Here is a 23,235-nt window from a genome sequence, read left to right as displayed (position 1 = left end):
GCTCACACAGAGAGTTCCAGGTGGAGGGAGGCTGGAACCCAGCCCTCCCATCTGCCAGGCCAGGGCCTTCCCATCGGCCCGACTTGACTGCAGAGTCGGGTGTAGAGTGGGCCCTCCTCCAATGCCTTTGCAACCTGGCCTGCGGCGAGATCCTTTTGCCCAGTGGATGTCTATCCTTTAACCTGTCTGGTGTGAAGTCCAACCTTCTGTACTGTGTGCCTGCTCTTAAAGTGAGATTCATCTGCATTTTAAGATATTATTATACTTTTTTCTTCTTTTTTCCCTGTTATTCTAAGCAAAGGTGGGTAAAGAACTATATTTAACAACGTGTGCTTTGTGATTTAAGGAACATTGAAAACACTCTTTTTGCATCAAAGTTTCTTCCCACCAGCTGCAAAGGATGTCTAAAATCCCCCATACCTTTGAATAAAGGCACTTAAAATCCTTTAAAATGCAAACATTTCTTATTTGCTCATGTGCATTCTTCAGTAAACTCTCAGGTCCTCAGTTCCTTTATCTTCACGATGGAGATAATCACATCTATTTCCTAGGGTTGTTATGAGGATAAAACATGATTAATGCATACAATTAAAACACTTGCCATGCAGTAGGTGGTAAAACCTTGTTTGCCTTCCCACTTCTTCACGAGGAGTTCTGGTAGATACAAGGCACACGAACTGCTACCCTCTCAGGTTAATCTCAGGGCAGACATCACTAATCAATCTCAGCACTTCTATGCATGGACACCATTGTGGTTTCAGATCCCTTTTTGAATTAGAATTCCAAGACTAATCTAAGTTAGCACAGAAATTGATAGCTTTTGTTTATCTTTGCCTTAGTTAATTGCTGGACGTTAACTCCTTTCTTGTGAATGAGAGATGAGAGAGTTTCTCCACTACCAGAGCCTGGAAGGATGGAGAAAGTTCTACAGAGAGGCAAAAGATAGCCAGGGAAGGAAAAAGGGAACGTGCCTGGGCATGTCCACTGGAGGAGGGCACTGAGCACTTGACAAGAGAGCTGGGAGGCACACCACCTGGACCTTGCCTTCAGAAGTTAGCTACATGTGTGACACCTAGGACGTGTTGTCACACCTGGATGCTCAGGAAAGTTTGTTCTCTTCCTTGCTTGCCCACTTCCTTTACTGTTTTCTCAGACCTCTTTGTCCTAAGGCTCCTTGCTGCCACGTTGCCTACGTGGTTCAACCCAGATTTAATGCAATGATCATGAATAACAATCACTAATATTTATCAAGCACTTATCATGTACTAGAAATTCTTCTAAGTGCTTTCTGTGGATTCTGTCATTTTGTCCTCACGATAGTCTTGGGAGATGGCTGCTATCATTGTCCCTCATTTTACAGATCAGGGATGTAAGGCCCAGGGAAGTTAAGTTATTGCTCAGGGACACAGCTAGCCCATGGTGAACCCAGGATTCAAATCCAGGGTTCTGCTGTTGAGGATGGCAGAGTCATGCCACCTTCCAGTCCCACCATGGGTCTGACATTGTGCTGGGATATGGGATGAAGGGTACAGTGCTGACTTCAAGGGGCTCTCAGTCTGGGATCAGAGGCTCATGAGCCAGCTTTAGGGCCTTCCAGAGTTGACTGGTCAGAAGAGGAGGAATTATAGTCCTGTGGTTAAGCAGGTTGGGTGTTGGAGAGATTGAGATCCAGGTGCTGATGTTACTGTGCCTGAATTTGCACCCTGATGAGGCTGGGGGCAGTCCAGTGATGTAAGAGTTGAAGGCACTAAGAATCCCCAGTTCTCTGGTTTAAAAGTCAAAGACTGTGTGCCCTTTGATCTCAAGGTGGAAAAAGAAACTCTAGCCAACATATCAATGTTTGTTGCAGAAAGAAGGTGGAATACAAGGAAAGATGCACCTTCAGAGAGGTTCCTGGAAGTTTTCACTTAACACCTGTGCTTACGTCTATTAAGTAGAATTAAGTTGGAAGGCCACTCCTAACCACAAGGGAAGCTGGGGAAGGTAGACCATATTCTGGGCAGCTAAATTCTATTGTTATGAAAGAAGAGGAACACAAATATTAGGGGGTCTCTAGCTGTCTCTGCTATAAGCTGTAGTTTCCCTTCACACTCTAACATTCTGGGATTTCATGTGGAAGACAAAGAAGATAAAGATGGGCGGGCTGGCATCTGCTGTTGATGTATCATGATACATCGTAAATAAGTCTTGTGTTCACATGGAATCACAGTGAATCTGGAGGAAGGCAGGAGGCTTTCATCTTGAGTCTGGATGACTTTGATTGGTCACTATTTACATAATGACCTTCCATTGTTCTTCTCCATCCTAGATAATTGATCTGGGAGATTTGTATTAAATAACTGAACTTACAGACCTTGGTGCCAGTTTCAGCCCCCTATAAATAGGGCGACCATGTACCATGGCTTGCCTGGGACAGTCCTGGTTTATGCCTGTGGTCCTGGTGTCATTACCAAGAATGCCCCCTCCTCCCCTCAAAAGTGGTCCAGTTTGGATGGTGAGTTTTATAGTCATCCTACCTATAAACAGTGTTGCATATAGGTAAGGAAGGGGAAGAGTGGTTCATGTTTGAACCTCAGGAACACCAAACCTAGAATTCAGATTTTTTTAGAGTTTGGTTCAGTATGGGAGGAGGAGGGCATGGAGTCAGGATAAAAGCTATTTGGGATATCAGTCTCCTTGGGATGAAGAACCTCATGGGTAGTAACATCTATTTGTTCTTTTCTTTTCCTTCTTTTCTTCCTTCCTTCCTTCCTCCTTCCCTCCCTTCTTCCTTCCTTCCTTCCATTTTCTTTCTCTTTCTTTCTTTCTGTCTGTCTTTCCTTCCTTCCTTCCTTCCTCCCTTCCTTTCCCCTCTCTTCTTTCTTCCTTCCTCCCTCCTTTCTCTCTTTCTTTCCTCCTTCCTTCTTCTTGCTTTCTTTCTTCCTCCCTCCCTTCTTCCTTCCTTCCTTTTTCTTCCTTCCATCCATCCTTCCTTCCTTCCTTCCTCCTTCCCTCCCTTCTTCCTTCCTTCTTTCCATTTTCTTTCTTTCTTTCTTTCTTTCCTTCCTTCCTTCCTCCCTCTCTCCCTCCCCCTCCCTTCTTTCTTTCTTTCTCTCTTTCTCTCTTTCTTTCTTCCTTTCCTTCCTCCCTCCCCCTCTTTCTTTCTTTCTTTCTTTTCTTCCTTTCTTTCTTTTTTTCAAGCTTCTATCTACCCACCTCAAAGATTACTTCCTCAGTGTGGCCTTCCATGACTATCTGATCTAAAGTCACCTTCTGCACTTCCGTTCCTTCTGGTCCTCTTACCTGATTTGTTTTCTCCATAGTGTTTTTCAATATTTGAATCATTAGCTTGCTCGTTTATTTTATGTTTCTCTCCACCCCATCTGCTGCAATGAATCTAAGCTTCAAATGAACACGAGACTTGTCATCTTGTTCACTTTTGTATCCCAAGTGCTTAGAACATGTTATCTATTATTAATGGATGGGTGGATGGTTGGATGAACGTAGATAGTTGAGATAACTTTGTGGAAGATGGAGGAATTGATAGAGACCTAGAAGCAACTGAAATTTAAAACTTATAAAATTTGGGGGTGTGGCCTAGATGGTGGAGTAGGAACTTACCTCCTCACCCGGACACACCAAAATTACAACTATTTACAGAGCAACTATGGGTAAGAATGGCCTGAAGACCAGTGGGAAAGATTTTCCACAACTAAAAACATAAAGAAGGAACCACAACGAGACAGGTGGGTGGGTGGAGACGTGATATTGTCAAGACCCACACCCCCAGGTGGGCGACCACAAAAAGGAAGATAATTACAATTGCAGAGGTTCTCCCCAAAGAGTGAGGAGTCTGGGCCCCTCATCAGACTCCCCAGCCTGGGGGTCCTGCACCAGGAAGACAAGACCACAGAATGCCTGGCTTTGAAGGCCAGAGGGGCTTGCATATGGGAGAGCCATAGGGTTGTAGGAAACAGAGACTCTGCTCTTAAAGGGTGCACTCAAAACCTCACACATTCTGAGACCCAGCACAGAAGCAGTAATTCGAAAGGATCCTGGGTCATATCCACTTACTGATCTTGGAGAGCCTCCTAGAGAAGCAGGAGGCAATTGGGGCTCCCCCTGCGGACATAGATGCTAGCAGCAGCCTTTTTGGGGAGCTGGTTCCACCACAAGGACATTGGTATTAGCAAGTCCTCCCTCCAGCCTGTTGGCACTGGGGGCTTTCCTGCTCACCAGCAGGCCAGCACCAACCCTGGGCCCCCACCAACCCTGCAGCCAACTGTGCCAGGATGTGGCCCTGCCCATCAGAGGGCCAGCAGCCACTGCACAAGGCAAGGCCTGGCAGCCAACAAAGTGGAGGGCCAGCCCTGTCTAACAGTACACCCACAGTAGTTAGCCCTACTACAACAGAAGGATACACACAGCCCACATAGGGGGCACTCCTAGAACATATAGTTCTGGTGACCATGGGGGACTGTGCTTCTGGGGCCCATAGGATGTCTCCTACATAAGGCCCCTTCTCCAAAATCAGGAAATGTAACTGACCTACCAAATACATAGAAATAAACAGAGGGAATTAGGCAAAATGAGGAGACGGAGGAATATGTTCCAAATGAAGGAACATGACAAAATCTCAGAAAAAGAACTAAACAAAGTATAGACAAGCAATCTACTTGATAAAAAGTTCAAGATAATGGTCAAAAAGATGCTCAATGAACTCAGGAGAAGAAAGGATGAGCACAGTGAGAATTTTAATAAGAAGTTAGAAAATAAAGAGGAACCAAACAGAGCTGAAGAATGTAATAATTGAAATTTAAAAAATTTCTAGAAGGAATAAACAGTAGATTAGATGATACAGAGGAATGGATCAGTGAATTAGAAGAGAGAGTAGTGGAAATTACTGTAATTGAACAGAAAAAAGAAAAAATAATTTTAAAAATTGAAGACAGTTTGAGACCTCTAGGACAACATCAAGCATGTTCACGTTTGCAATATAGGAGCTCCAGAAGGAGAAGAGAGAGAGAAGGGGCAGAAAATATTTTTTGAAGAATAGCTGAAAACTTCCTTAATTTGGGAAAGGAAACAGACCTCCAGTTCCAGAAAGCACAGAGTCCCAAATAAGATAAACCCAAATAAGTCTGCATCAAGACACATTATAATTAAAATGTGAAAGTCCAGGACGAGATGACTTCACAGGGGGATTCAAAAATACTTAAAGAAGAGTTAATGCCTATCCTTCTCAAACTATTCCAGACAACTGAAGAAGAGGGAACACTCCCAAACTCATTCTACGAGGTCTGCATACTCAGATACCAAAACCTGGTAGACACTACAATAGTAGATAATTACAGGTCAATATTCCTGATGAACGTAAATGCAAATATCCTCAACAAAATATTAGCAAACCCAATCCAACAATACATTAAAAGGATCCTGCATCATGATAAAGTGGGATTTATTCCAGGGACACAACGATGGTTCAGTATCTGCAAATGTGATACACCACATTAACAAATTGAAGAACAAGTATCATATAATCATCTCAATAGATGCAGATAAAGCTTTTGACAAAATTCAACATCCATTTATGATAAAAACTCTCAACACAGTGGGTATAACAGGGACATACCTCAACACAATAAAGGCCATATATGACAAACCTACAGACAACATCATCCTCAATGGTGAAAAGATGACAGCATCTTCTCTATGATCAGGAACAAGACAAAGATGCCCACTCTTTCCACTTTTATTCAAAATAGCATTGGAAGTTCTATCTGCAGCAAGTCAGACAAAAAAAATAAATAAAAGGAATCCAAATTGTAAGGAAGAAGTAAAACAGTCACCATTTGCAGATGACAAGATACTATATATAGAAAACCCTAAAGACTCCACCAAAAAAATTATTAGAACTAATAAATGAATTCAGCAAAGTTGAAGGTTGCAAAATTAATATACAGAAATATGTTGTATTTCTATACACTATGCTCATGGGTTGGAAGATGTAAAATTGTTAACAGGACCATATACCCAAGGCAGTCTATAGATTCAATGCAATCCCTATCAAAATACCAATGGCATTTTTCACAGAAATAGAACAAATAATTTAAAAATTTGTATGGAAACACAAATGACCCTGAATAACGAAAACAATCTCAGGAAAGAAGAACAAAGCTGGAAGTATCATGCTCCCTGATTTCAAACTACACCACAAAGGTACAACAAACAAAACAGTATGGTACTGGCACAAAAACACACACATAGATCAATGGAACAGAATAGAGAGAGGAGAAATAAACCCACACTTACATGGTCAATTAACCTACCACAAAGAATGCAAAAATATACAATGGGGAAAACAGTCTCTTTAATAAAAGGTGCTGGAAAAATTGGGCAGCTACATGCAACAGAATCAAACAGAACTACTTTCTCACACCACATACAAAAATAAACACAAAATGGATTAAAGACTTAAAGATAAGACCTGAAATCATAAAACTTCTAGAAGAAAACATAGGCAGTCTGCTCTTTGACATTGGTCTCAGTAATATTATTTTAGATATGTCTCCTCAGGCAAGGGAAACAAAAGCAAAAATAAACAAACTGGAACACATCAAACTAAAAAGACTTTGCATAGTGAAAGAAACTGTCAAAAACATATATCTGATAAAATGATATATCTGATTAACCCCATCTGATAAAGGGTTAATATCCAAAACATACAAAGAACTCATGCAAGTCAACACTGAAAAAACAAACAACCCAATTTAAAAATGGGCAGAGGACCTGAACAGACATTTTTCCAAAGAAGACATACAGATGGCCAACAGACACATGAATAGATGCTCAATATCACTAATCATCAGAGAAATGCAAATCAAAACTACAGTGAGATACCACCTCACTCCTGTCAGATGGCCATCATCAAAAAGACAACAAATCACAAGGGTCTATGAGGATGTGGAGAAAAGGGAACCCTCGTGCACCGTTGGTGGGATTGGAAATTGGTGCAGCCACTATGGAAAACAGTTTGCATATTATCCCAAAAATTGAAAATAGAACTGCCACATAATCCTGCAATTTCACTTCTGGATATATACCCAGAGAAAACTAAAACACTAATTCAAAAAGATACATGCACTCCAGTGTTCACCGCAGCACTATTTACAATAGCCAAGACATGGAAGAAACCTCAGTGGCCATCAGCAGACAAATGAGTAAATAAGATGTGAGGTAATATATATAACACGGAATAGTACTCAGCCATACAAATGAAATTTTGTTATTTGCAACAACATGGTTGTATCTAGAGGGTATTATGCTAAATGAAGTAAGTCAGACAGACAGAGAAAGACAGTTCCCATATGGTCTCACTTATATGTGGAACCTAAAAAACAAAACAAACAAAACAAGACAAAAACAGATACAGAGAAAAAATGGGTGATTACCAGATGGGAGGGGGGTGGGCAGTAGGGGAAATTGGTGAAGGGGATTAAGAGGTACAGACCTCCAGTTATATAATAAGTCATGGGGATGTAATATACAGCATAAGGAATATGGTCAATAATATTGTAATAACTGTATGGGGACAGATGGTTGCTAGACTTATAGTGGTGATCATTTTATAATGTATGCAAATACCAAATCATTATGTAGTACACCTGGAACTAACATAATATTGTGGTCAACTATATTTCAATTCACACAGTTTTTAAAAATAAAAATTTAAAATTCGAAGTAAAAAAAAAAAAAACTTGTACAATGTTTCTGAAAACCTTCTCTGCAATGGATTGAGATGGGGCTTTGCCTGCTTTCCACAACATGGGAGGATCACATGGGCAATAAAATCCACAAAGACTTTATCAGGCAGAAGGGGCCAGAGCTTCAGGGGAAGATGAATACTAGTGGATGGAACATCTGTCACTCATTTCCTGTTCTGCCAATGCTGTTGCACTAGTTTCCTAAGGCTGCTCTAACAAAGTACTATAAACTGGGTGGTTCAAAACAGTAGTCATTTATTCTCTCACAGTTCTGGAAGCTAGAAGTCCAAAATCCATGTATCATCAGGGCCGTGTTCCCTCTGGAGGCTCTGGAGGGAATTTTTCTTGCCTCCTTCTAGCTTCTGGTGCTCGCTGGCAACACTTGGTGTTCCTTGGCTTGAAGACATATCACTTCAATCTCTGCCTCTCTCATCTCACGGTGCTCTTCCTGGGCATGTCTCTGTGTCCCAATTTTCCTTTTCTTATAAGAACACAGGTCATGGGATTAGAGTCTTCCCTAATCCATGATGACCTCCTCTTGAGCTTGGGTTTTCTAATCTTTAAAGTGGGAAAATAAACTTCTACCATTTTCCTCCCTAGTTTGCTGTGAGAATTGATTACCATAATAGGTATAGATGAGCTTTATAAACTCCCAAATCTCCTGCACATATGAGTTGTGATTATTAAGACAGGAGAAACAAGGGCCAGTGGTTTTTAATTTTTTAAAAAAACAGAGCACATACAAGAGCAATTTGGTTTGTAAGATCTGAGACTCAGAGAGGTTAAGTTGCTATGTTGAAGGCAGCAGAACGCTTAGTTGGCACGAGAGAATCATCGTGCTGCCTCCTAGTTCTTCTTGAATGTTTGGTCCTAGCTGTTTGCCTGTCTCCCCATATGCCTCCTCCCCTCCTCCTTGGGGTAGTGCTGAGTAGGAGAAGGAAGATTTGCCTTCCCGGCAGCGAGGCTGTCATGAGTTCACGGGAAATCTGTTTGTGGTTTCAGAGTAATGGGGAGCTGGCCTGTCTGCAATGTGAAGGAGGGTGAGAGCAGGGACCCAAATCTTGCCCAGCTCAGGGGAAGGCATCCAGGGTCAGGGACTGCGGCCGGTGACGAGGACCAAGTGAGATCTCTCGGGGTCACACGCCCCAAGGTGAAAGAAGATCTTGAGTCACCAAGGCATGCATGTATGTGTGTGTGTGTGTGTGTGTGTGTGTGTGTCCACTGTTCTGTCTGGTTTCGCCCTGATGCCTGGGATGCTTCTCCACGTGTCCATAAGTTTTAGTTTTCAAGACATTTTCACATGCTACATTCTTGGTGAGCCTCAAAATGAGCCCACAAGGAGGTGAGTTTTATTCTCCCCACTTTGTAGGTGGGGAAACTGAGGCCCAGCATAGGAAAGGACTTGGTCAAGGTCACACAGCAGAGCTGGGAGAGTCCAGGCTTCCTTTACCACATGACAGCTTATGCCACAGTCCCTGTCGCTTTTCTGGGAGTGCCCTTCCAACCAGTCAAGAAGACGCTTCCCCGCTCCATCACGGTCCCCCAGCCTCAGTGACCAGCAGCCTCCTCTCTGGTTGGCTGCTTTCAATTCCAGACCAGTCTCCTGAGTTCTGCAGGCTGCTGTAGCCTCCCCCTTCTCTGAACTAGACACTGCACGTTAGATACAGAATCATTCTCAACTTGTGCTATTCCTGTTTTTAAAATTAGAGCTTAAAGTGCTGGAGAGTAGATATTGATTCATGGGACGATGCATTTTTTCCAAAGCACCTAGTACAAGGCTAAGAACGTGCAGCTGCTCCATAAAGGTCTGGGGATGGGTAGTAATAGCAATAAAAGTGGGTTTTATTGAACGCGTATGATAGTAGGGGAGGAGATGTTAAGAGCAAGAGTCCTAAGGATGGGTGATAGTTGACAGAGAGCAAAGAAATGCCTACCACCTGTAAATAACTCTTCAAGATCTGGGGACTAGCATTCTGGAGTAGCTAGCTGCATCACCCAGGCTATCATATTAAAGCCTTAGACTTGTAGATGCTGTTATTCCCACTTTAGAAGGGAAGAAACTGAGTTTCAGAGAAGCTGAGGAACTTGCCCAAGACCACATGGTTTGAGCAGGGCAGAGCCAAGATATAAACACAGTCCTGTTGGATTTCAAAGCATTTTCCAGATGGTTTTCTCAGGCATCAACTTAAGAACATCATTTTGCACGTAGTAGGTACTTAATCAATGCTTATTAAATGACATTAAATCTCACAACAGTGCTTAGAGAGGAAGGGCAGCTGGTGTGAGCATGTTTATTTGCATTTGTCCTGGAGCCTCTGACACCTACTGAGCCCTCCACAAGCCCACCTTATAGCAAAGGAAGCCCAGACCCAGGGGAGGGGCTGTAGAGAGTGTAACCGGGGCTTGGACCCAACGCCCACCCTCTGTGCCCTGCATTGTGCTGCTGCCGATTCACGGACAGAGGCGGGGCTGAGAGGATGGTGCCTGGAGAAGTAAGCGGGGTGGGGAGGGAGGACTGCATTTCATCTCAGCATTTGTATTTCCCCAGAGTGGATCCCACTGCGTTTCAGGACCAGCATAAAGCACTTAATTGAAACCCGTAATTCCAGCTCTCATGAATAACCAATCTTGGGAAGCGGAGCGCTCCCCATTACTGACGAGCCTGATGCAGATGCAAGTCTTTGGAGGGGTCCAGCAAGTCCCCGGTTCATTTTACAGTTGATTAGAGTGAGTTAAACTTTGCCCTGCTTGTAAGTTGTATATTTAATATGAGAAGTTGGCAATATGTGAAGTTACCAAAATACCACAGGTGCGTTGGCAGGCCTCCAGCCGGCATCGTTCATCCTAAGCAGCGTGGTGACCCCGCAGAAATGGGTCTGGGACGCCATCACACAAGATGGATAATTCGATTGAACCTAATCAAGTCCCAGGGAAACGAGTGACCTTCATCAACTGACTGCAGGTTCTCAAGGATCCTATAGGGTCAGTGAGGTAGCCGCAGCGCCCCCTGCTGGCAGAACGGTGATCCAAGGATGTGAAAGGATTTGGGATCCTGGCTTCTCCGCTACTGACGCGCAGTGTGGCCTTTGGCAAAGTATCCTCGTTTGGGGGGCCTCAGCTTTGCCATCTGTAAAATGGGATAACTGGGCTTGATGGGGTCCGACTTCCTACGATGGTGCATATTGCCCCTGGAATCCACTTTTGTGTGAGTGCTATTCCTTGGACCTTATTATGGGGGGTGATTTACAATAAGTGGATAGTTCTTTGCTTTTTCTCAATCATTGTTGACCCTCTGAACACCTTTCTTCTTTAACGTCTCCCTCCCTAGCTAGCATATTCTCAAACCCCTTAGCACCAAATTATTTGCATTTTCCAAACACATTTATGTCCTGGACATTTTGTTCCTGTTCTTTCATTTATTTTTGGTTACTCTTTTCATCGTTTGTACATTATCTCTACCTGGAAGACTCCTATTCATTCTTCAATACCCATCTCAAATATCCTATCTGATTGTATTAGTTTGCCTGGGACCGTGAAAAGATCCTGATGTGCAGAGTCATTAGACCCAAATTTGAATCCTGACTCTGACACTTAGGACTTTGGGACAGTTATCAAAACTTTTAGAACCTCCAATTCATTAAAAGAAAAAAATAAGCGTCCACCTATTTGGAAGACTCGACACATAATAGGGGCTCAAAAACTCCCTCCTTTCTTGGCATCTAAGACAGAGTTTACTTCTTCCTTTAAAATGAGTTGGCAAAAATTTCCTATAAAGGGCCATGTAATAGATAATTTAGGTATTGCAGGCCATATGGTCTCTGTTGCCAGGATGTAACTTTAAAGTTGTAGTGTGAAAACAGCCATAAACAATATGTAAATGAATGGGCATGGCTGTGTCTCAATACAACTTTATTTATAAAAACAGGTAGAGGGCTAGACTTGGAACGTGGGTTGCAGTTTGCCAACTCCTGCTCTAAAACATTTCAGGGACAGACTTCGCATACTGCTTAGCCCTGGTGGGTTATGTGTCAGTATCTCCTGGGCTTCCCTTGAGAACAGGGGTCGCTTTATTTTTCCCTGCAACCCTAGGACAGGGCTGATGCACTGTTTCATTTAAATCTCACAACAGTCCCGTAAGCTAGATGCTATTATACCTCTAATTTCTAGATGGGAACACAGAAGCACAAACAGATAAATAATTTAGCTGGTAAATGGTAGAAGCAGGTTGGTTCCAGAGCTTCTCTCTCAGCTACGACCCCACAGTGACCTGGACATGAAGGCATGACAGCTGTTAGCTGACTGGGAACTGAAGCCAGTAACGCCATAATTTCCCTATCCTGCATTGATGTGTCTGGTTTTGAGAACCCAGAAACAGGACTTAACGTTCTCCCAAACCAGCATTTATTGAGCATCTGTCCTTGTTAAATTCCACCCTGGTAGATTGGCCTCATCTCTCAGACCTGTTCCGATCTTGACGCCTTTGTCTAATGGGCTTGCTCCCTCTTCTCCTACTTTGGAAGTGACCACACTTTTTGTTGGACTTGCTCCAGCCAGAGACGACTGTTAAATTAATTTTGCGTCAGTGATGGCCTGGACAGAGATTGAGTTAGAAGTTGTGCTGGTTCTTCTGGTGCTTTGCCAAGCCCATTTCCTGTGGATTAAGTCCTAAATCCTCATGGTTTAAAAACAAAAATCTGTTCACTTGGCTGAAGGTTCTTGAAATTCTGGTCCATTCTCTGAACACTCCTGGCTGGAGTCAGTGGGAGGTGGCTGGTTGATTTTACAGAGGTGTAAAACGTGGGCAACAGAAACAGATGTGAATGTTGGACATTTCAGTTTTCATGTACTTAGTGTTTCTTATGAAGCAGGGTCTGTGCTAAAGGCATTGTAGACTGTCTCCTTTCATGTTTCCTGGGGTGTATGGCATCAGCCCCACTTCACAGATGGGGAAAGTGAGGCCCAGCAACTTGCCCAAACTAACAAAGGCACGAAAAGGTGAAGCCAGAATTTACAGCTAAATCCCTCATGTCAGCTGCAGTCTACTAGGGCTTGACCTGTTTATCTTGACTTCTCAGAGTAAAAGAGGAAGCGGCGTGTACCCAGACAGTTGCTGTAGGAGCGGCGGTGATTTCATGAATGTCTATTGTGTGTTCCGTGCTCTGCCAGCCTTGTTGCCTTTGGTTTATCTAATATCTCTACAAGTCAAAAACTTTCTTCCCATTTTATAGATTGGGAAATGGCCATTCAGATAGCTTGAATATTTCCTTCAAGGTCACAGGGCTGGGACCAGAGGAACAACACTGAATCCAGGGATGTATGACTCCCAAAATCGACTCTGCTCCTTGGAGTATAGTGCCCTTTGGAAGCATAGGGGGTATTTTCTTTTTAAGTAGAGATGCCTGAGTTTGACCCCAGCAGATTTCTGATTTGGTCGGGGGGAGGGGGGTGCAGGGGTGAGGCCTATGCATCTGCCTTTTTAAAAACTCCCCCTGGAGATTCTGACGTGCAACCAGAGTATGAGCCATGCTCATTGGGTTGGGATGGAGTTGACTGGGGACCTCATAGGTCCTTTCCACTCCCCAGGAGTCTATTACTACAGGGAATCCAAGCAGCAAGTATGCTTAGGGTCAAGGGTAAGGATGAAAGAATCCTTCGAGATGTGTGATCTCAGAGTTATAGTAAAACACAAAGTCTGAAATCAAGAAGGCATGGGGACCTGAAATTCCAAAGGTCATGGAAGAGGGGTGTCTAGAAGGCGATGCCTGAGAAAGGCAGCTGATGGCAGCATGAAGAGCTCAGACCTAGACCCACCCATGTGGGTTCAAACCCTTACAAGCTGTGCAGCCACCACGAAAGATTCCGACCTCTCTGCTTTCAGCTTCCACATTTGCGTAGTGAACCTGGAGATGGTGCCCGTTTTGCAGGGCGTTTAGGAAGATGGAGGGGATGCAGAACACATGGGAACCCAAGGGCAAGACTTTTTCCCTCTTTGACAAACACAAGTCCAGTTGGCTCACCCGTCCAAGGATGGGTTGAGCACAAGAGAAACCAGCAAACATCACTGTGCTTCTACTAGGTGTCTCATGCTGGGTGCTGAAGGACGGAGATCAGGAAACTGAAGTGTTGATCCTATACCAGAGTCCATGCTCCTGGGAGGGTCAGAAAGCTAGGGATGCAAAAGGTTGGGGACCCCAAAGATGGGGGCTGATGCTGTCTGGAGCCACATAGCAGAGGGGACAAGGGAGCAGTGGTCCCGTGAGGATGATGTTAACCAGCCAGTGTCCAGCCTCACTGCAGGAGCGACAGGCACTGTGCTGAGAACTTTGAGTGAACTACTTCATTTAACCCTTTCCCCACCCTCTGATCATCTGTGTTGGAGGAAGTCACCGCTCCTCTCTGAGCTCCATCTCCTTCCCCTGTACAATGAGGCTTTAAGACTGGAGGATCTCTACAGATGGCTAAAAAACACATGAAAACATGCTCAACATCACTAATTATTAGAGAAATGCAAATCAAATCTACAATGAGGTATCACCTCATACTGGTCAGAATCACCATCATCAAACCATCTACAAACAATACATGCTGGAGAGGGTGTGGAGAAAAGGGAACCCTCCTACACTGTTGGTGGGGATGTAAACTGGTGCAGCCACTATGGAGAACAGTATGGAGAGTCCTTAAAAAACTAAAAATAGAGTTACCACATGATCCAGCAATCCCACTCCTGGGCATATATCCAGAGAAAACCATAATTAGAAAAGATACATACACCTCAATGTTCATTGCAGCACTATTTACAATAGCCAAGACATGGAAGCAACCTAAATGTCCATCAACAGATGAATGCATAAAGAAGATATGGTATATATATATATATATATATATAATGGAATACTACTTGGCCATAAAAAAGAATGAAACAATGCCATTTGCAGCAACATGGATGGACCTAGAGATTATCATACTAAGTGAAGTAAGTCAGATAGAGAAAGGCAAATACCATACAATATCACTTACATGAGGAATCTAAAATATGACACAAATAAACTTATTTATGAAACAGACTTACAGTCATAGAAAACAAATTTATGGTTACCAAAAGGGAAAGGGAGTGGGGGAGGGATAAAGTAGGAGTTTGGGATTAGCAGATACAAGCTACTACATATAAAATAGATAATCAACAAGGTCCTACTGTATAGCACAGGAAACTAAATTCAATATCCTGTAATAAATGATAATGGAAAAGAAAAAAACAATGAAACATCTCAATGTGGCCTGAGATGCCCATGGGGGTGCAGGAGAGGGCAGAGGCTGGTGATGAAAATAGTGACTAGGTCATAGGAAGGTTTCAAGTCCTGGATTCAGATTTTCCCATAACCAGAGTTCAGAGGGCAGGCTGTGTCTCCCTTCTGCCAAAGCCCCCTGTTGGGGGAGGGATCAGACCTCGAGTTCCTCTGCTTCTCCAAGGGCCATCAGGTTCTCATTCCGTTTTTGAAGCCTCTCCGATTACATCAATTTACTTCTGAATCAGTTCTGGGCCATTCATAAAACTTCAAATGAAAAAAAAGAAAAAGAAAAAAACTAACACTAATAAAGAATCAAATTAGATGTGATTCAGAAGAGAGACTCAAAGACAACTGGATTCTATTTCACATGGATAAAATAAATTGGCTTCTACAACAGAACAAGCCAGAATCATTACTGAGTACAAGCCCCTTTTGTAGGAACATTGAGCTCTTGGGCTATAAACCTTGACTGTGGGGGGAAAAGCCAGGAGGTGACTTTCTGGATAGATGAATTGTCCACATAACTGAGGTATTAAGCACTTCACACTTAGCCAAACAGTCTCTCCAATGGTCTAGTCTATCCAGTACCATTAATCTGAAAGCAATGACTATCATTCAGCTTTTTTTTTTTTTTAAAAAAAAAGATGCACAGTGTTCTTGCAATAGGACCTGTGCCATGATGTATCTTGGTTTGGAATGAATCCTTCCACTCTTGGCTCCCATGAAAAACTCTCCACATCTTCCTCTATCAAACACTAATTTTTGTCTGCCTTGTCTTAGAGTTGTGTATTTCATCTGTCTCCTTTAGAAGACTGTACCTTCCTCAAAAACAAGGACTGTGTCTTATTTTATTTTTCTTTATATACTCTCTGGCCCAAAGCATCCTCAGAGACCACTTAGTCAAACTTTTCAACTCACTGCTGAGAACCTAAGAGCTTTGAATTAGCCGATGGACCAGAAGGAAGACCCAGACATCCTCATTCCCAGACCTGTGACTCCTCCCACCAATCTCCCTCACTGCTGCGGTGTCTGCAGCCTCTTTCAGTGTCTGCACTGCTGTGTCTACAATGTAGTGAAGGTTAGATCTCTGCTGTCAGTTTGGTGTAAATAAACCAAGCAAGAGAAAGTAGTGCTTGCCTTGGAGTAGAGCACCCCAGCTGGTAATTATAGCTTTGGGTTGTGCAGCTGTGTCCTTGTTGTCCTCTTATTCCATCTAACCGTGATTAAGAACATGCAGCTGGGGTACCCGGACCAGCACTACCCCTTACTCGCTGTGTGGCCTTAAGCAAGTTACTCAGGCTCTCTGAGCTTCTGTTTCTTCCTCAGCAAAAAGGGCTGGTGGTGAGGATTAAATGAGATGAAGCCTGTAAGTGCTTACTTGACCTGTGTCTTTGGAGGTTGTGCTGCTGTGATGTCCAGATCAGATTCTGAACCAGTGAGACGGTCAGTTTATCTAAATCCTCAAATAGGTGAGGAGTCACTCTATTGAAATATACGTCTGCAGTCTTGGGATATTATCTAATAAAGACTGCCGTTCCTATGTCAAGCTCTTTGCTCTGCGTTTTCCCCACAGGACACTGGGCTGAGCTGCAGCAGCAATTTTGCACAAGCAGGACCCAGGATGACAACTTTTATTATCTAAACATATAACCCAAGGCTTTGGAAGTGGGCCAGAGTCAGGGAATTTAAAAGTAAGAAAAGATTTTAGAAAATAAAAGTGATCATTGCTTATGGCTTTGAACATAGATTCTAAGCCTTTAAACATCTCAACTCACTCTGCAGCCACAGAGTAAAGCTTCCCCATTGCTCAGAAGCTTCCAGCTCACCCTGCCCTGCCCTTGCCTGGACCTTGTCTCTATCCATTTGGAGACAATATTGCTTGCTGGTTAAAGACACAAAGTTCAATCCCAACTCCACCACTTACTTGCTGTGTGACCATGGGAATGTTACTTAACATCTCTGAGGCTCAGTTTCTCTGTCTGGTAATATGGGGCTGAGTGTCTATGACATATAGTATATGAAAGAATCAGAATAAAGCTTCTTTTTTCTCTTTTCTTATAGAAGATAGTTCAATTTACATTAGCTCAAAAAAGATAAAAATGCCGTCAAAGAAAAACAAAATTCCCAGTTTCCAGGAAACTACAGATCATTACAAGTTTAGTGGACAGAACTCATCTGCAGTATCCAAGTGGCAGTAAAGTAGCAAAACAATCTGTGAAGAAAGGTTGCATTTTTATACTTAAGAACACAGTGGGGCTAAACATTTATTAACGTATCTTGGTCCCTTTTCCAAGGAGCTTAAACATCATTACAGACACAATGAAATACTCCCTCATAATATGTAGGCAGGACCTGGACATCACTGTCACCATTTTAGAACCATTAAGGTCCAGGGAGGTTAAATGACTTACTCAAGGTCACACAGTGAATCCAACTTAAATCCCAGGTCCACTGACTTGGTGGTGACCCAATAAAGCACTGTACCCTGTCCACCAAATAAAGAACCCCAAATGAAACACTGATTGTTAAGGAAGGAAAATAGCTATTGAGCTACGGAAGTTGACATTTAGCCAGCCCCAAACCATTAATGTGGCCAGGTTTAAGGAGAGCTCTATTAAACTGTCCATCAAACCCTTTACACTTACATGGATTTACTGAGAAAGGAAAAACACCAGGGTAGAGAGAATGTATTAGAGGTGGCTTTTTCTTTGTCTGCTAGAAGTTCATAGTCCCCGCCCGGCAGGGAGAGACGGTGCCTCCAGAGGAGAAATTTTTTAAGAACAAAAGGAGAAATTTCTTAGTGCTTTGGAGCCAGAGAAAACCAGGTTGGAATGCTGGCCATTAAACCTATTAGCTGTGTGTCATCAGACACATTTTTTTACTTCTCTGGGCACCAGAAAAATGTTGGGAGGATACAGTGTGGTGATGCACATAGAACACGGAGCCTGGCTCACCACGAGCATCCCCTAATGTGTAACTATCTAATGTTATTGTTGTTATAGGTAGTGGAAAATAGAAGGGAAGTGATTGAGTCCCAGAAGCTAAAAAGAGGTGGACCTGGCCCAGCCAACTGTGTCAAGAATAATAGTAGGAAATGGAAAAGAAAGGTCAAAGACTTTAGTTCAAGTTCAGTATCATTATCAGAGAGACCTAGAAAGAGAGACAGTACACTTCTCATCATGTAGGAGCAGCCCAGAGACTCAGGGTCAAGGGGGACATCCACAGGTAGAGAGAGGAATTTAGACTGTTCTTTTCAAATAGGGTTGCAGATTCTAATCCTCCTTGCCCAGAGTGGTCAGAGGATTAAGTTGTGTCTCCCACCATACATGCTAGCCCCCTGGAATATGGGCTGGCGACCCGTAGAAACCAAGTTCCAACTCAAATTGCCATCCTGGTCTTTGTTTTGAGCCACTGGCCTTAACCCACACTTCAATTTAGACATTAATTCTGAATCTAATCCTTCCTGACACGGACCCTTCCTTCTTCAAACATGGTCTGTGCACTGATTTGCCAGCCTTATAGGTGCACAGGTAAGTGTCGTGGCTAAGGTAAGGGCTACGGGCACAGAGGGGGATCCTTGACCTAGTCTGGGAGGCAGTAGAGGGTGATGAGTGGGCGGGGTCATAGAGAATGAGGACAAGCTCCCCAGGATTAAAGCAAGAAGGTGGTCACTGCAGGAGGAGAGAGCAGTGTGAGCAAAAGTCCACACACAAGAACCCAGCTGGCTGCTGTTGAGATCCAAGTTGCTTGAGGTTACTGGGATGTCAGGATTGGTGAGAAGCAGGAGAGGCTTTAGAGAGGATGTTTGAGCTTAGACGATGGAGAGCCTTGTGCGCCATGTTACAAAGTTTGGGCTTTTTTTTTTTCCTGGGGGCAATTGGGAAGGGTTTATTGGCCGGGCTGGGGAGGGAGAGGAATATGACCAGTTGTTTGTCTGAAAAAGATAACCCTAGCGTAGTGTGGAGGAGAACTGGAGGGGCAGACAGAGGTGGAGACCAGTGAGAAGGCTGCTGTATCCATCCATCATTCCTCTGGCCTGGCCTTTTGGATCTGACACCCTGTGTCTCCTGGCGGAGACCTTCACTCTGCTGGTCAGAGGTCTGGGTCTCCACTCTGAGTGTGCTCCATTGGATAGCATCATCTAGTTATGTCTTCCTGTTTGAAGGGGGTTGCATTCATCCATTCATTCGTTCGTTCTTTTTTTTCTTCTTTTTTTTTTTTTTTGCGGTACGTGGGCCTCTCACTGCTGTGGCCTCTCCCGTTGCGGAGCACAGGCACCGGACGCGCAGGCTCAGCGGCCGTGGCTCACGGGCCCAGCCGCTCCGCGGCAAGTGGGATCTTCCCGGACTGGGGCACGAACCCGTGTCCCCTGCGTCGGCAGGCGGACTCTCAACCACTGTGCCACCAGGGAAGCCCCATTCATTTGTTCTTTTAGTACTGATTTGATATAGAAGAATAAGTAGTTCTTTGAAGAGGAATTTTAAAGGTCAGAATCCACTTGAGTGTTGGGACATCGAAGGAGGGGGCAGCGCAAAAGGATGGGGTTAGTTATAACTGGACCCGGAAGGGTTTTCTAAAGGACATGATGCCTGTGGGGCTGGTTCTCTGGAGATAAGAAGGTTTCTACCCATTGGAAAGGGTAAAGGGCGTTCTGGGAAAAAGGAGTTATGTAAATGAAGGCCTCAGAGTATGAAATAGCATGGCACATTAGGGACAAACCAGCTGTAGCACATGATGGATTGTTGGAGAAATCAATACCTCAGGGCCCTCAAAAAATAATAGAACTAGACTGTCACTCCATTCCCACCACTTCCCAGCTGTGTGACCTTGTGCAAATTACTTGACCCCTCTGAGTTTTCTTATCTGTGAAATGGGGGAACATGCCGCTTAATTGGCGATGTTGCAAAAAGGAATAAATGAGGTGATATTTAAAAAACATCTTGCACAGTTTTTGCTCAATAAATGGTAGCTATTATTATACTTATTTTTATTCTGAGTGCTTAGAGGTTCCAAATAGAATCTAAATCTGGTACTACAAAGCAGTTTCACCTTAAGTGCCAATTCTCATTGATCAATACTGGCTGCTTGGAGCAGAGAATTGTGAGGGTGCATATGAGATCAGCAGGAAGACGTGCTCTGATCTATTAGTAATGTCTGTACAGGGCAGGGAATGCCAGGTGTCGTCAACCCTATAATAAATGTTGCTTAAGAGCTAAGAGGCATGAGGCTAGCCTAATGTGTTATGGGAGGATACACAGAGGGAGTTTGAGACTTGAATTAACTCCTTAAGGATAGCTAGGTATGGGGCGGGTAGAAAGGAAGGGGGAAAAACTAACCCTGCTGAATTTGGATTTCATCTTGTTGCCAACATAACATTCTATTTTGGGGCCGCAGCATCACAAGCCAAAGTATTAGAAACTCATCCTTTATTGACTGGCTACAAAACAAACACATGTCCGCTTCCTTGGCAATGCAGGGGCCGAATGAGCAGAATATGAGTGAGGAGGGCAAGAGGAACGTGCTTTATTCACCAAACCCCTAGGTCTCTGGTAACTCTCCGGAATGCTAAGCTGTTTATTTTGGGAGTCTTCAAGCTTAGTCAGTTGGTATTTAGAGACAGCTAGGAATTTTGGATTTCACTCTCATTCCAATAGAAAAGAGAGAATCTTAAATGCCTTCCAAATACTGGTAAGTCAAGTGAGGACAGCCTGGCTCCAATCTGGGCTCATTTCCCACCCCCCACCCGCTCCCAGAAACACAGAATGAAAAGGAAAAGAAACATAATCAATGCACTCAGCCACAAGTTAAAACTTCCCCTGGAGTATGCTAGACAACCAGACTCCCTCCACATTAGCTGATGCAGAAAAGCATCTGTCAGTATCTGTGAGAGCTCAGAGAAGAGGAGGGGCTGAGAAAGCCAGCTGGTCTGTGCAGAGCTTCGGTCTCTGTAAGGGTGTCTCTCCTTTTCTTCACATGCGGCTTTGACACAAGCCTTTGAAAGGTTTCCATTAGCAATGTAATTGATCTTCTGATGAAAAGCAAGACGAAGTCCAGCAAAAAAAAAAAGAAAAAATGTGATGACAATGTACAGAAGTAGACACATATTAATTTGCAGGTTTAAAGTTTACAGTCACAACCATCTATAAACAATGCTTAGATGTCACTTTCATTATTTCTTGGGAACTGTCCTCAGCTTGTGAGTCCCCATTTCTGCCAGGGGCAAGAAACTTAATCTTGTACATTTAAATAACTCAGTGACTTTCAGATTTAAATGTGATCAATTTGGGATGCAGGCAGGTCAAAATTCTCTCTACCTCCCTCCTACTCATTTCCCCAAAGTGGGAGGGGTGAGCTAATTTCCAGTGGCCCTTACTTTTGTCAACCTGATATTAACAGGTGGGCATTTGGACCTTGTGGGCCTCCATCCAGATGCATTTATTGCTGGTGGTCTCTCTCCCACCCATGATTGTCAGATCCTCTTACTTCCTCCTGTGCATCCCAACTGTGTCACTTCGGGTCCACCAACACTTCCATGCTCCACTGGTCTGCTTTCTCAGCGTCCCCTGGGGATGTATGGAATTTATGAGTCTGTCCCTGGCTCAGCCACCGTGGTGCCTGGCCTGTGCAGGGTCCTTGATTGCCAAGTAACTGTACCCCCGCCCTGTAATTCCCCAAGCTCACTTGGGTTCCGACATTCACTCTGAGTAGATTGCATTACTCTTGCCACTCTTGTTATTCATGCTCCTTGCATGGGACTTTGGAATTCTTTCCACGAAGACAGGGCACATCACTTCTATCCCCCCACCCCCACAACCTTCCTGCTTTATTTGACTTTAAGCTCAGCCATGTGACTTGCTTTGGCCAATAGAATGAGGCAAATGTAATGATGTGTCATTTCTAAGCCTAGGCCTTCATAGGCCTTCTCTGTTCCCCCACTTGCCTTCTTGTGCTTCTGCCATCACCAAGATAACATTCCTCAGCTTTCCCTCTGATTCAAGGAGGATGAGGGGTACATAGAGTAGAACCACCCCAGGCAAGCCCAGACTAAATAAGTTGACCCCCAGCTGACTGGTAGATCTGAGAGCATAAAAGCGTATTGAAATATGTCACTAAGATTTTGTGTTTGTTACACAGCAATAACTAACCAATACAATCCCACATCCAAAACTGACCTGGGAGACTGGGAAGCTGGGGGACCCTAAGATCTAGTATTTCTCCTCCTCTACACCTCCTCTTGTCATCTAGTCATACTTTAATCTCCTTTCTCAGTGGAGAGGAAATTTCTCTTCATGCACTATCCATGTTTCTTCCCCTTTCTGCGGTTTTATGCTCTTCACTTGTTATTCTGGGTCCCTTAGATTTTAGGTCTTAATGAGCAAAGTCATATTTATGGACAGCAAAAAGTCATTTCCTCTCTTTCAAAAATGCTGTTTTTGTAAGCTTCAATCTGCAGAATTAGTTATGTAGTAAAAACCAAATCCATTCAGAAAGGCAAATGGCTTTAGTGTTCTCGGCTGTGTCTGCTTTCCTTCTGAGGCCATAGCATATAGAGAAGTGTCTGCTTTTCCAAATAGTCTAAAATATGGGAGACACATGTGATGAGTCCTTTGAAGGGCACACCTAGACTAGCCCATGGGTTCCAGGAGAAAGATGAGGGAAACACAGAGTAGAACCAAACTGTTCCAGCCAAACTCAACTCAGATCAATCAACTCCACCCCCTACTCCTGCCCTCCCCCACCACCCTGATAGGCATGCATGGCCAAGATCAAAACTGCCTAGTCTAGGTCAAATGAACGATGCAGACGAGGGAGAGACAAATGCTCACTGTTGAAGTCACTGAGGTTTTGTGGTATTTTATAACAGCAATTCCAGGGCAATAGCTAACTTATATAAACCTTCATCCAAAAAACAGTAAACGTGGAGATTCTCTTGTTGAAGTTGGGGGAGGGGAGCCTGGACCTTCAGCCATTTGACCTTCCACATCCTCTATGGCTAAGCCTGAGGCCACATTCTACATTCGGTGTTCCATGGAACACAGTTTGGCCACCATGACCCACACTATCTGCCCAGCTCTCCTCCCTTGAGTCATTTCTCTCCATAGCATCTCTATCATGGTTTTTCAGCTTGAATACCTCCTTGAGCGGGAGCTCTCTCCCTTCTAAGACAGCCAGTTCCACTTTTGCACAGCTCTGACTGTCCCACAGTG

Source organism: Tursiops truncatus, chromosome 6 (genome assembly GCF_011762595.2).
Source record: "Tursiops truncatus isolate mTurTru1 chromosome 6, mTurTru1.mat.Y, whole genome shotgun sequence".
Classification (NCBI taxonomy): domain Eukaryota; kingdom Metazoa; phylum Chordata; class Mammalia; order Artiodactyla; family Delphinidae; genus Tursiops; species Tursiops truncatus.
Note: the sequence above shows the minus strand (reverse complement) of the source record.